Source organism: Mesoplodon mirus (assembly GCF_964341445.2).
Source record: "Mesoplodon mirus genome assembly, chromosome: 8".
Classification (NCBI taxonomy): Eukaryota; Metazoa; Chordata; class Mammalia; order Artiodactyla; family Ziphiidae; genus Mesoplodon; species Mesoplodon mirus.
The window spans coordinates 36,169,812-36,184,154 of NC_138984.1; the positions used below are offsets into that span (position 1 = coordinate 36,169,812).

Here is a 14,343-nt window from a genome sequence, read left to right on the forward strand (position 1 = left end):
CATATATTATTATTACATGAACGAAATATAATTTTCAAAACCTCAGCCCTTAATGCCCTCATATCGTTTGTGTTCCTATTACTCTTTGTCTTCCTTCTTCATCTTTCATATTACTTTTCTTTTTCTTCCTTCCCTCCTTTTCCTGCCCACGGATCACAAGTCTTGTCAGACAGCCACATGTGTAAGCAGACTCTTTGTGCCATGACCTGTGTTTGGTATTAAAATAGCAATGCTCATCATGCACTGCTTAACCATTTCACCTGTATTGACTCCTTTAATCCACACGACAACCCTCCCGGGTGGTAGTAACACTATCTTTATTTAGCAGACACGGACAAGGAAGCACGGAGGCATAAACCAACCTGCCTAGTCACACGAGCAGGACTTCAATCTGAACACGGGCACTCAGGTTCCAGAGCACACACACACCTAGCCACTTCACTGGACAGCTCGGGGGAAAACACAAAGGACCACAGTTACAATTCTTACCCCAAGACTGCTTAGTATCTCAGCTTTTATATGAAATTGAGGGTACAATTCCTGGGGTCCTGAGCCCAAGTATCTGATAAATGGTGTGACACAAATCCCAGCTTAGTGCCCTAGAGGGCACACTGTACCCACCAGCCATGCCATACCCTCACCAACAGAAAGGCAGGCCATGGGACTCCACTACTTAGCCATGTGATCCCAGGTAAGTTACTTAAGCTTTCTGACTTTCATTTCTCAATCTACAAAATGCGACAGTAATACCCACCTCATTAAACAAAGTTTATATATCCTTAGCATGATGCCTAGCACATAATTAGTTCTCAATAATGTTAGCAAACTTGGTGTGTTAGGGGACTCACGTGTCCTCATGTAGCTTACCTTCTAGGGGTCAGCAATCTGCAGCCTATAGATTAAATCTGGCCCACTGCCTGTGTTGTAAATAAAGTTTTATTGGAACACAGCCATGTTCATTTATTTACATATTGTTTAATGGCTGTTTTCATGTTACGATAACAGAGCTGACTAGTTGCAACAGAAACTATATTACCTGAAAAGCCCAAAATTTTTGTTCTTTGGTACTTTACCAAAAAAGTTTGTCAACCGCTGCTATAGACACACTAACTAAATGGGGTAACAAAACAAATATACAAAATCACATATTTTTGTCATGTTTTAGATCCATATTTCTGTTTTATTTATTTTATGGAAAGCTAAAGTAAGGTTTACATTCTAGACAAATAGCATAGAAAACACATAACATAAAAAATTTTAAATTGTCATCTTAAAAAATCACAAATACACAAAGTCATTTGGCAAGATGTGAAATGGTTTACAAGTTCCCCACATCATTTGTCCTTTCATGTGTCATTTCAGCGTTGCTGCTGAAGGCTTCCTTCCTAGGCACTGATATTCTTATCAGGGAGGCAATGATCTATGTTTCAGCCTCTTGGTTCATACGTTTGGGTATCATCTGCCTTGCCCTGAGATGAATCAGAATGAAACATTACAGGCATGAGAATGGGGAGGTTATGGCTTCCAGAATAAAACAGCAGCCTAGTGATCTATAGAATGTCTCCAAAGAATATTAAATTAATCAACCAAGGATTATTGTGTATTTTTCCGAACATCTGTGAGCTCTTTCTTTAAGGTGTTTGGGTGGAGTTTCTACGATGAGGTTGTAGCAGGGAGAGCACTGTTACTGTCACACAGATGGCATATGGGCATCAGATGGGCACCAAGGACTCAGCATTCAGAGTTCGGTGGATTCTCTGGAATATGAATACCTGCTTCCCCGAGGAAAGGACACTGGGCTCTGTGGTTTGTTGAGAGGAGGCTTAGGTTGGTAGGAATGGAAAATCTGTTTTTCCTATTGTGCTCTTCCAGAATCAAACAGCAGCCAAAAATCCCAGAGGAGAAAAATAAGATCTCTTTTTAGAAAGATAATTGAGGGGGAGGGGGAATGGACCCAAAGTGTAGCGCAATCATACATAGTTACCAAGAAAGTGAGGGCTTCCTCCCAAATTAAATTTCACATTGAGCGATGAAGATTACAGATCCTAACTAACCAGGGACTTGGGGGAGCGTGGCTTGGAGGCAAAGAGATGACTGTGGAGAAGTGGAAACAATTTAGTCTGATGTAAAAAGCTGTTGTGTCTCAAGCATCCATCAAATTAATTGTGACAAAAATGACTTTTCAAGGAGGGTACTTAACAGAAAGGCATAATATCAGGGTTTGGTTAGACAGTACTGCACAAAGACAAGACAGTGAATCAGAGAAAGAACAGGGACTTTGAACTGAGACAGACCTCAGTTTGCAGCCCAGATCAGCCACTCACCCTTATAGAAGTGCAAAGAAATTACTTCGCGCCTCTCGGAACCTCCCTCTCCTTTCTCTGCAGCCGGTCACGCCTTACAGTCCACTCCAGAGAGAAAATGGCAACCCTCAGTCCCAACCTCAGGCTATCTGCCCTCCCTCCAGCTTCAAGCTCATCTACAGCCACACCTTTTCACGCCGTTTTCCTTTTTTTTTTTCTTCTGAAGACATGCATGTTGTTGTGGGTTTTTTAAAAACATCTTTATTAGAGTATAATTGCTTTACAATGGTGTGTCAGTTTCTGCTTTATAACAAAGTGAATCAGTTATACATATACATATGTCCCCATTCTCTTCCCTCTTGCATCTCCCTCCCTCCCACCCTCCCTATCTCACCCCTCTAGGTGGTGACAAAGCACCGAGGTGATCTCTCTTGCCTTTTTTCTTCCAGCTAATGGAGGGCCTCTCCCCCGGTTCCCTTTAAGACCACCTGTGTTCCTGCCCTTCTCCCCTTCTCCCTTCCACCTCCTCTGGAACCCCAGTCTCTGTATCTCTGGTCTGTTCCTCCCTACCCATCTCTTAGTAACACGAGCAAATATTCCTCCTCTCTCCCCTAGAACTCCTTGATTCTCCAGTTGCCTCCAAATTCTGAAGACACACTGGGCTCCCAAACTCATTCTCAATCCCATTACTAGAAATTCTGGGTCAACAGATCCAGAGTGGGGCCTGGGGAATTTGTGTTTTGAAAAGATTCTCCAGGCCATTTGAATATTTCCTTCCACCCCAACCTGCTTCCCAGATGAAAATCTCTGCTTTGAACTTAAGCATCTTGTGAATGACTAAGCCAGGCTTGGTCATTCACAAGATGCCTGAAGTCACAGATGTACACCTTTTCAGTTGTGTTAGCTCTGTGCCCTCTTGGGAACCAGATGCATCTATGAAAACTTAGCTCTACCAGGTACCTTCTGTTCTACCTAAGGAGTCAAGCCAATTGTATTTGGCTGGGCCAAGTACAGAATTGAAAGTACTCTTTGAGAGATTCTTTGCAGATTTCTATGGCAATTAAGTATTTTCATGTCTAACTTCCCACTCTGATGCAATTACACATATGCAATCCGTGTTTTCAGGTGCTGACCCTCAAATCCCAACAGAATCTCCACCAAGTATTTCTGGGAGTTCTCAGAGGTGACTCATTAGTGATTTGTGATATCCTCATTCTCTTTTCTTGCTTCATTCTCACTTCCCTGGGTGCCACCATGTTCATCAGTCTCTCCTGAACCTGCTGGACCAGCCAAGACTTCCCCATGACTCTATTGTTTCCATCCCCTCTTCCAGATGCCACTGCCTTAGCTGGATACCACTTTGGCCAGACCACTCATCCAACAGATTCTGCTGCCTCCTCCAGGAAATCACAGGCTTCTAGTGTTGATTCAAGGGGAACTTGATCCCCAGACTGCTGTTGGGAAGTAGGGGAAAATGTGTCTTTCTCCTTAGATTCTCTTAGGGGAACATCAGAGCAACATGACTTGATTCATCAGCATATAAGATGTTAGAAATAGCTTTCTGGGGGCTTCCCTGGTGGCGCAATGGTTAAGAATCCACCAGCCAATGCAAGGGACACGGGTTCGAGCCCTGGCCTGGGAAGATCCCACATGCTGTGGAGCAACTAAGCCTGTGCGCCACAACTACTGAGCCTGAGCTCTAGAGCCTGTGAGCCATAACTACTGAAGCCCGCAAGCCTAGAGCCTGTGCTCCGCAACAAGAGAAGCCAGGACAACGAGACGGTGCTACGAAGAGTAGCCCCCACTCGTTGCAACTAGAGAAAGCCTGAGCACAGCAACGAAGACCCAATACAGCCAAAAATAAATTAATTTTAAAAAAAAGAAATAAATTTTTGGTAGTGAAATTAGTGGTATTTGAACACCACTTGGTGCTTGGCTAGATTTTGATGAGGGTATCTGAAATACTACTTAGCTGTTTTTGGTATGTGAATTGAAGATTGGGGGATTTCCAGTGCTAACCAAAGATTATACTAACCCTTAGATGTAGGTTAAAATTAATTTACACACATATATCACATTGTTCATAATAAACTGTTTCAAAATAAAATACTACACAGGCAGTACAGCAGACTTGGCCATGTTTCTAGTGGAGATCTGGATCAGGAGAAATATCCAAGGGACAAACACTCTGCTACCTGCAGAATTTCCCTTCTCATCCATATTTAAGAATTAGTAACATTCTAATTCAAAGTATTGAGCCAGATTCCTTTTTCTAGAATGAGTTATTTTTCTCTTAGGAAGTTGCTCAAACTCATTTAAATAGACTCTGGGTGGCCCATCCAATATTTCCCCAAATATGCCCAAACTTGGCATTCCACCTCAATGTAGCTCTTGAAATTTTGCTACCACGCCAGCATATGTATGTATGTATATATATATAAAGAGAAAAGAACATATATGCTATGTTCTTTTTTCAAGTCATATTTCTTTCCTCTCAATAATTGAGTTGCCCCTCCTTTCTCTTTCAAGAATTGTTTATTGTGGGACTTCCCTGGTGGTACAGTGGTTAAGAATCCACCTGGCAATGCAGGGGACATGGGTTTGATCCCTGGTCTGGGAAGATCCCACATGCCACGAAGCAACTAAGCTTGTGCACCACAACTACTGAGCTTGTGCTCTAGAGCCCACGTGCCACAACTACTGAAGCCTGTGCACCTAGAGTCTGGGCTCCACAACAAGAGAAGCCACCGCAATGAGAAGCCCATGCACTGCAAAGAGTAGCCCTCTGCTGGCTGCAGCTAGAGAAAGCCTGTGCACAGTAACGAAGACCCAATACAGCCAAAAATAAATAAATAAAATAAATAAATAAATTTATTTTTAAAAATAAAGAATAGTTTATTGCATTTAAGGTTCAATGATACCCTTGTTTTACTTTGCTGTTAGAAGTGGAGAGGACCCATCACTCACTCCTCATTTATTAGTTCTACCTATTTATAACTAGATTCAAGGAGTCGATGAGGAAAGTAGTACGGTGCTGGCAAAGTTGATCTGCGTAATGTGCAGAGACACTCAACCTCTCACTCCAATTTGAACTTATCCACTAATGAGACTAAAAAGCTGGAGAACTTCAGACCTTCCCAGCAGGTGAAGGTCTAAAGCAGCTACAGAAGATAAGGCTATTTGAAGCAATTCCATCTGAAGTCAGGAAAACCCAAAAGGGGGGAAAAAAGTGATCCAAGGATTAGCATGAGCCTTTGGCACACTAGACCCATCCAGGAAAGACCCCATGGACATGGGACTCTCATCAATGTCCTGCTCCAGGGTGTTGAGGTATGGACAAGGGGGTAGGAGGAGAATGCCCCCTCTGCATATACTCCTGATCAAATACTTTGACCTCTAGGGCACAGTCATAACTTCCCTTCTGCCCAAATTCACTTTTCAAGAAGACATAAGGGGTCTTCTGTGTTAAGGAAATAGAAATTTCAGAGGAGGAGCAAAATGGAGTTAAACACCCTCTTTTTGGTTCTCTCTAGCTTTCTTTCCTCCTAGGCAGCTGGAGGGTAGGACGGGAGTAGACGAGGGTCTCCTGCTTGGGAAGTGCTTCTCCTTTTTGAAGACTTCACAGACAATGGTGGCAGGGGGGACCGGAAACAAGGGGGCCTGGAGATAGCTATCAGGACTGTCTATCTCAACCTTAAGTTAATGGGGTGAACAGAGTCCATAACTGTCCCATGTATCTGCCCACTTCCCCAGCATTTGGGCCTAAAGACCTAGGTGGATATTAAAAAGTCAGTAATAACTCTTAGGCATTTGTGCCTTCAGAACAAACGGGAGTATCTCCACCAGCCATTCAGATAACAGTGAGCCCAGGCATCTCTTTGCTTTCCTTGGAGACCAGCATTTGACCACAGATAAGCCTTTCCCAAAGCACCTGCTTAAGTTTCCAAATATATCCTGCATTAGCATTAACCCCAACTTCATTATCATAGGATGATTGTTCTTCAGCAAAGCCTGTGTGCCATTTCCATCCCTCACACTCACGTAACAGCAGTGGAGTTTGGACACATGCTTGATTGCTTCTGATACAAACCTGACAGTTGCTCATCAAATTCTTTTCTAATGGCCTAATATTAAAGCTTAGTAGACCTTATTAAGGAATGATTACCTCATTTGAATCTTTAATTATCTTCCACCTCTTTTTATAGATATAGACATGCAACTCCCTCATAGAACTATCATCATATGAGTATGTTCATTAAGTCCAATAGCTGTCCTTTACCATCGAGGAGAATATTTAAGCACTACTTTTCTGAATATCTCATCAGTTGAATTATCTGATTTATTTTACACTTTTCAAAACAGTAAGCCCTAAGTTATGAGGTTTTGTCATATTGCTTACATTGAACTCTGCTGTTCCTCTGGTTATCTCAAAACAGTGGATGCAAATTTTCATTTGGAGGTGTGAAATTCTGACTATTGGTCAGTTTTCAGAGGTGAGAAGAGCCAAACGATTGCTGATTATAAATTGAGTCCTGTTTAGTAAAATCCATATTCTGTCTTGATAAACTTTCTGCTAAACATCTCAATTCATAGCAAAATGGTTCTGGAGTTTATTCTGAGGTGACAAGTTTACTTTCCAAAATCAGATTAGAAATTAGTTGGGTTTTTATTCTTTCTTTTGCTTCTTTGAATTTTTAACTTTTCTGTAGAAAAGATGAATTTCTCATATAACTTAATAAAACTGCTGTAAAGAAGTGAGTAATACTGTGAACACTTCAAATTACCATGAAAATGTTAACCCCAAGGGAGGATTGTTTGGATGGAGTTGCTGCCCAGCACTAACTCTGAGTGCAGCCTTTCAATGCTTCTATAGTTCATTAAAGTGAGGTCTTCTGGGCTCATATGGCAGCGTGAATTCAGCTTTGAAAACTCACTCTGCTCCAAACACATACATGGATAAACACATGGATCAAATACAGAAATACAGAAAAAGAGAGTACTAAGAAATTCGACTGACATAAAAGATGAGATTAATATCTTACTGGGCCAGTCATGGAAGAGAGATTTTTTTTTTCTCTAGTTCTCTGTATTTAAAAAAATAATAATGGGGGAAGGGAAATAGGTGAAGGAGGTTAAGAGGTACAAACTTCCAGGTGCAAAATAAATGAGACATGGGTATGAAATGTATAGTGTGGGGAATATAGTCCATAACTATATAATATCTTTGTATGGTGACATATTGTAACTAGACTTACTGTGGTGATCATTTTGAAATGTATAGAAATATCAAATCACTGTATTGTTTAACAGGAACTAACATAGTGTTGTAGGTCAAGTGTACTTCGAAAATAAATAAACAAACTCATCTAGAAATCAGATTTGTGGTTCCCAGAGGTAGAGGGTGGGGGGAGGGGAACTGGATAAAGGCAGTCAAAAGGTCCAAACTAAAAAAAATTATGTTTTAAAATTTGAGATAATTGTAGATTCACTTGCAGTTGTACGAAATAATATAGCGAGACCTTATGTACCCTTTACTCAGTTCCCCCAGAAAACACCTTGCATAACTATAGTGCAATATCACAACCAAACTATTGACATTGCTATAATTCAATGATCGATCCATATTTCTTAAGTTATACATGCACTTATTTGTTTGTGCATTTAATAATGTGCAATTCTTTTTATGTCACCTTTTTTTTTTTAAAGATGTTGGGGGGTAGGAGTTTATTAATTAATTAACTTATTTTTGCTGTGCTGGGTCTTCGTTTCTGTGTGAGGGCTTTCTCTAGTTGTGGCAAGTGGGGGCCACTCTTCATCGCGTTGCGCGGGCCTCTCACTATCGCGGCCTCTCTTGTTGCGGAGCACAGGCTCCAGACGCGCAGGCTCAGTAGTTGTGGCTCATGGGCCCAGTTGCCCCGTGGCATGTGGGATCCTCCCAGACCAGGGCTCGAACCCATGTCCCCTGCATTGGCAGGCAGATTCTCAACCACTGCGCCACCAGGGAAGCCCAATAATGTGCAATTTTATATCGCATGTGTAGATTCATGTAATCACTTCCACTGTCCAAATAGATAAGAGGTCCATCACCATAAGGATCCCTTCTACTGCCTTTTTTTTTTTTTTTTTTTTTAATGAAACCAAAGAGAACACCAGAGATGCAGAAGAATGGTTGTGTGGAGTTTCCTCTGCCCTTCCTAAAACACAGCTGCCCTGTGGTGGGTCTGCCTCTTTGCTCTGAAGGCCAAGAAGCTCCCAAGGCCATTTGTGGCAGGATGGTGGCGTATCACAGTTTTGGTTCTGGAGATTGTGGAGGAGATGGGACATCAGGGCAGAAGATGGGGGAGAAGAGCAGTCTTGTGAAAAGAGAAAGTCAGTTCCCGGCCTTCTCCCTCAAGCCCAGTGAGTCCAAATGGTGAAGGCGTTTTGTGCATGTGCTCTGTTCACATTTTTTCCTTGAACCCCGTGATCCTTCATGAGACACTGGATTTCTGTTTTCTTCTTCTGCGGAGCCCCTAGACATGTCATCAGGCTGCTTTCTTGGGGGCGGTGGGTGAAGCAAACATATATTCTCCCCTCGTCTCAGTACTCGGTCACCTGAGCCAACTCGTGTGTCAAATTGACAGTAATGTTTTTATACAAGGCATCGTATGTGATGTTTGCAAAGTAGTTCAAGTTGTTGAGGCCGTCCAGCCCTTGCTATTCTTTGGACTTCCTCAGCAACGCATACCTTCCAAGAAACTGGACTTCTCCTCGGTGGTGATGAGGAATGGACTTGTACTTCCCTGTGTCACCTTCCGGCCGACTCACAGAATAGCCTGCATTCTGTACTCTGTTCCACAGGTCGTCATCTTCTCCACCCCAACACCAGAAAGCATTAGGAAAGCCGTTGATTTTCCAAAACTGTTCCACTGTTAAGCCGCTCACTCCGTCAAAGAACTCAGTATAAGGAAGCAGATACATATACTTATCCAGTTTAGTTGCAAAGTGCCTTGGCATCTGTCCACATCCATAATAGTTACAATCGTTTTCTAGTATATGATCCACATCACGAAAAATAAGACAGTCCCAGTCCAAGTCCTTCATTGCTTCTTGAAAACCCACATTAAAAAGCATGGCTCGGGCTTCCCTGGTGGCGCAGTGGTTGAGAGTCCGCCTGCCGATGCAGGGGACACAGGTTCGTGCCCCAGTCCGGGAAGATCCCACATGCCGCGGAGCGGCTGGGCCCGTGAGCCATGGCCGCTCAGCCTGTGCATCTGGAGCCTGTGCTCCGCAACGGGAGAGGCTACAACAGTGAGAGGCCCACGTACCGACAAAAAAAAAAAAAAAAAAGCATGGCTCGATTAAAGGGTTGGGTGCCAACTTGCTCCACCTTATAAAATGCAAACTGTAGGCGCTGGCGCTGGAGCATGGGAATCAGGTGTCGGAGCAGGACCAGGAGGTGCTCACGGTGGTTCCGGAAGGGGATAAGGATTGCCACCTTCCATCGAGGAATGCAATCCGATGGCTTCCAGTGACCTCCAAGCTTGATGGTTGGGTCTCTAGAGAAGAGTTCATGGATGGCATCCATTCCAATTTCACTCATGTTTATGGCTATGGGGCCCTTCATGGAAGGGAGCCTTTCGGGGCAGGTATGGTTTGCAAAGTAGGTGAAGTCTTCAGGAAGGAAAGTTGTGGTTTGTAGGAAGGTTTCGCTGTGGTTCAAGAGGATAATCTGAGTCATTCACGCTGCTGTTCCTCTTCACGTAAGTGCTCCGAACTACCTGCTCGTAAACCTGAGCGCCGAGCATTCTCATGTTGTCCCGGATGAGAATGCCTTGAGACTGCATCATGAAGAGGTAGGTGTTCACTGCTAGTGTTGGAGGGTCTCCTGCAGAGGCGGGGGATGGCTGTGGCTAACCACGGGGACCAGGACACTGGCAGCAGAAGCCCTGGGAAGCACTCCCTGGCATGAGCCCTCCCAGAGTCCCATTCTACTGCCTTTTTATGACCACAGACACCATCTTCCCCACCCATCACTATCCCCTGGCAACCACTAATCTGTTTTCCATCTCTAAACTTTTGTCATTTCAAGACTGTCAGATAAATGGAAGAATCACAGAGTATGTGACCTTTTTGAATTGCCTTTTCAAACTCATTATAATTCATTTGAGATCCATCCAAGCTGTTGCATGTATCACTTCCTTTTTACTACTGAGTAGTATTACATGGTATGGATGTACCACAGTTTGTTTATCCATTCACTCATTGAAGGATCTTTGGATTATTTTTAGTGTTTGACTATTACAGATAAAGCTACCATGAGTTATGTATATATTTTTGTGTGAATGTTGAGTTTTAATTTCTCTGGGATACATGCCCAGAATTTTTTTCAATCTCCCAAACTAAAAACATAATAGAATGAAATCATGTATCTCATATAGTTCTCACAACTAGTCTTTGAGCCTGATCTGGACTACTGTACTCATGTTAAGCGATAGAGAAACTGGAATTATAAAAATGATTCATCAGGGCTTCCCCAGTGGCGCAGTGGTTGAGAGTCCGCCTGCCGATGCAGGGGACACGGGTTCGTGCCCCGGTCCGGGAAGATCCCACATGCCGCAGAGCGGCTGGGCCTGTGAGCCATGGCCGCTGAGCCTGCGCGTCCGGAGCCTGTGCTCCACAACGGGAGAGGCCACAACAGTGAGAGGCCCGTGTACCACACACACAAAAAAAAGATTCATCAGATTACTCCAAATGTAAACTTTGAAGTTGGAATTCTTTCTCATTAAGGCCTTGTTTATTCTTTAAGGCAGCCCTTTTAGAAGGGAAGTTTTCTCCAGACCTTGAAACATGATGTTATCTGCTACCTCTGAGATTTTTCATCTTAGTTTAGGTACTGATATCTAAACTATCCAAACTCTGCACACATTTAGATTTCTGTGATTTTGAAAATTGATCCCTATCCCTTTTCTCTTAATGAAGAGAGCAGCCCAACCACTGCAGACAATGAGGAATGCATTAGCACCAACTGGGGCAGAGCAGGAATTCTGCAAACCCTTCATGTGAAGCTAGCTAGCAGCCAGAAATTCCTCCTCCCCATAAGCTAGAAAACAGCTGTCCCTGAAAATTGTTGCTCCAAAGAAGGAATTACTTACACTCTTTTCTTTAACTCAAAAGATCAGGTCTGGCAGAATGGAAGACCAAATCATTTGTCTGTTTATTCACAAAGGGCAGATTTAGCAACCCCAACCTCTAACTGGCTACAACCTGCAAAAGCAAAACTGGAAACCAAGAACCACCAAACCCTAAGCGTCATTATAGCTTCCTTTGACCGTTTCATTTTATTCAATTGGGCTACTCATTGATTACATTTTTGTCAATGTTTTTCTGTGTAAGGGGAGATGAAAAGACTTAGACCTGTGATCAGCAAAACCTAAAAAAAAAAATTCTAAATCCATCAATTGCAAAATGTGCATTTCAGAAGATAGGGAGCCGGTCTAATTTAACAATATGCTAAACGGGTAAAATATTTTGCCTTAGAATTAAACTCTTCAGCAGTGAAACGTGAAGCTTCTACAGTCTGTCTGGAAAAGACAAGAAGTGGTCGGGCTCTGCTGTGAGAGCCATGAATTCAGCTCGGGGTGGGCAGGGGACCAAGGGACCTGAATATGCCACTTACAACAACTAATTCAGATTAAGTGAATTAAATCTATATCTACCTTTCCTGGATTCTGGGTTGGACTTACATATGAATAGAATTGATCCTTGCCAATGAGATGCGATTTCACAAAATAAAACAATAATGATAATAACAGCTAACATTTATCAAGTGCCAGCATAGGGCTAAATGCTTCATAGGGATTATTTCCTTGAATCTTCATGATACTCCTATGAGGGAGGTATTATTATCCCTATTTTACAGTTAAGGAAACTGAGACTTAGGATAAGTAACTTGCTTATGATCTCATAGCTATTAAGTGATGAATCTAGGCTTCAAAGCTGTGCATGTCTAATTGTCGGAATTCAAGTTCTAAACCATAAGCTTAGGTTTTTACTCTTAAATTTTACCATTAGAAAGCCATTTTTTGGCATAAGACATAGTCCCTTATTAATTGCCAATCTCCTTTGAAGGGATTACATGTTAAGGCGTTATCAATTACCAACTCCATTGTCAATGAGTTCTTCAAACCCTTACAGCTTGATAACAAACTGGGAGGAAGTGCTTCAAGGAAACAAAGGGGAGTGGGAGTGGGAAGTCTAAAGGAGGGCAATGAGGTTATGGAGAGGCTCTGGGACTCTACAAGGCTGGAACCAGAGTCACTATGACTGCCAACAAGCCCACCTGAAGAGACAGATTTAGAGCCAGCCCACTTTTATCCTTCTATCTGTAAAAGATATTCACACTCACACACAGAACCAGCCCTACTCGCTGCCCATTCTTTTATGCTATAGTTAACTTTATTGATATTTTAGGAGTCAGTAGTACACATCCCCCCAAACTGCCCATATGCTTTCATCTACTCCTTTGGGTCTTACACTCCAATCATCTTGCCTCTGTTGATATTCAGTAACCTTTGATGAGTAAGGAACCCATTTACAAATTAAAAGGATAGACAGGAGTGGAAATGAACGTGAGCTGAGGATTTGTTATGCACCAGACACTGTGCCAGAGATTGACATCCATGACCTCATTAAATACTCTCAGCAACCCACCCAGGATGGTGTATTATCTCTGTTTTACATAAGCAGAAACCAACAACCAGAGCCCACCCACAGTCTCACAGTTTAGTAAAAAACCAAGCACAGCTCTTTCCAGACTCCAACTTCCATTTTTGAGCCACTACATGATAACGTAAATGAACTACAAAATAAATATCTTTGAAATGAATCCCATATTAAAATTAAAACAATATTCAAAGGGGAGCAGAAAGGGAGCTGACATCTCGTATGGATCTTAGTAGTCAGGACATAAAAGAAGGTTGGATTGGCCTGGAGGGGGGAAAGATAGTGAAAGTAATGGTAAAGAAAAATTAGCCAACCAAATGACTCGGTTGATAGTCACTTGTTTCATGTGGTTGAAAATGGCATGCACTGGTCATGATCAACAGAAAGATGGCCGAGATTTTGAATCCTCAAATCCTTACCTGAGAGGTGGACATGTGCAGTTTGCATTCTGAATAAAGGTACATTTCTTGTTACAGTGATGGTTGGGGTCCCAAAGCCCAATGTAGTCTCCTGGCGAGGTGGGATAGGCCACCGCAAGCCCTGGCTCCCAGTTGGCCTTCTAATAGCAGCCAAGCAGGAGACAGTCCCGGCCTTCTCATCACCCTGTTACAAATAAAGCTTTCCTGGTTCTCTGTCAAAAGTGAGAGCTTTTAGCTTTTGCATCTCACACTGGAGTTTTCCCTCCAGTCCTTAGCATTACTTTCTAAATGAAGGAAAGGATGCACAAGAAAGTGGCCAAATTATGTCCTTGTCTCATTCCCAAGTGCATTTCTCTTGGCTTGAGGAAGAAAGCTTTGTTCTTCTCTTCAGGTAAGTGTTTAATCACCCCCTCTTCATCCTACTGGTGAAAAAGGGATTTCTATCCTAGGGTTATGGAAATGGCCAAAAGCATGACACCTAACACTGCACAGCAGTTTATCAGTCATATATACTCATAGCCTGGGAGAGGAGGACACAACATACCACATATTGTCATGTGGGGACTTGGGAACAGAGTGAACGGTGGGGGGCTGTGGGAGACTGCAGCTGTAGTATCAAAAGGGTAGTAAAATCAGGTGCCTGCTGAGTTCCATGTGATTGGCTTATTTGAATAATTCCATGGGCGGGCAGGGAACTAGAGCCTGCTACTCAGGGATGAGCAGGCTCTGTGGCTGGTTCCCATGATAAGGCTAGAAGACCTTATCCATGGGAGCAGAGTGGGGAGGGGAACCTGTGGTTGGGCCATTGGAAGCACTCTGTTTCCCTCAGATGTCAAGGCACATCTGTTGGGCCTTATACCACAGTAGGAATATCATTAATGGAACAAACAAAAATAGAGAAGGAACTATACAAGTTT

At 42.8% G+C, this 14,343-nt stretch overlaps 1 pseudogene across 1 annotated transcript; it reads right to left on the reverse strand.

Moving 5' to 3' along the window:
- Nucleotides 1–8,370: 8,370 nt before the first annotated feature.
- Nucleotides 8,371–13,441, reverse strand: LOC309809350 (beta-1,4-galactosyltransferase 5-like; annotated as a pseudogene). The gene is made up of 3 exons: nt 13,427–13,441; nt 9,634–10,195; nt 8,371–9,506 (listed from the first exon to the last, which is right to left on the reverse strand). The product of its transcript is annotated as a beta-1,4-galactosyltransferase 5-like (transcript).
- Nucleotides 13,442–14,343: the final 902 nt, after the last annotated feature.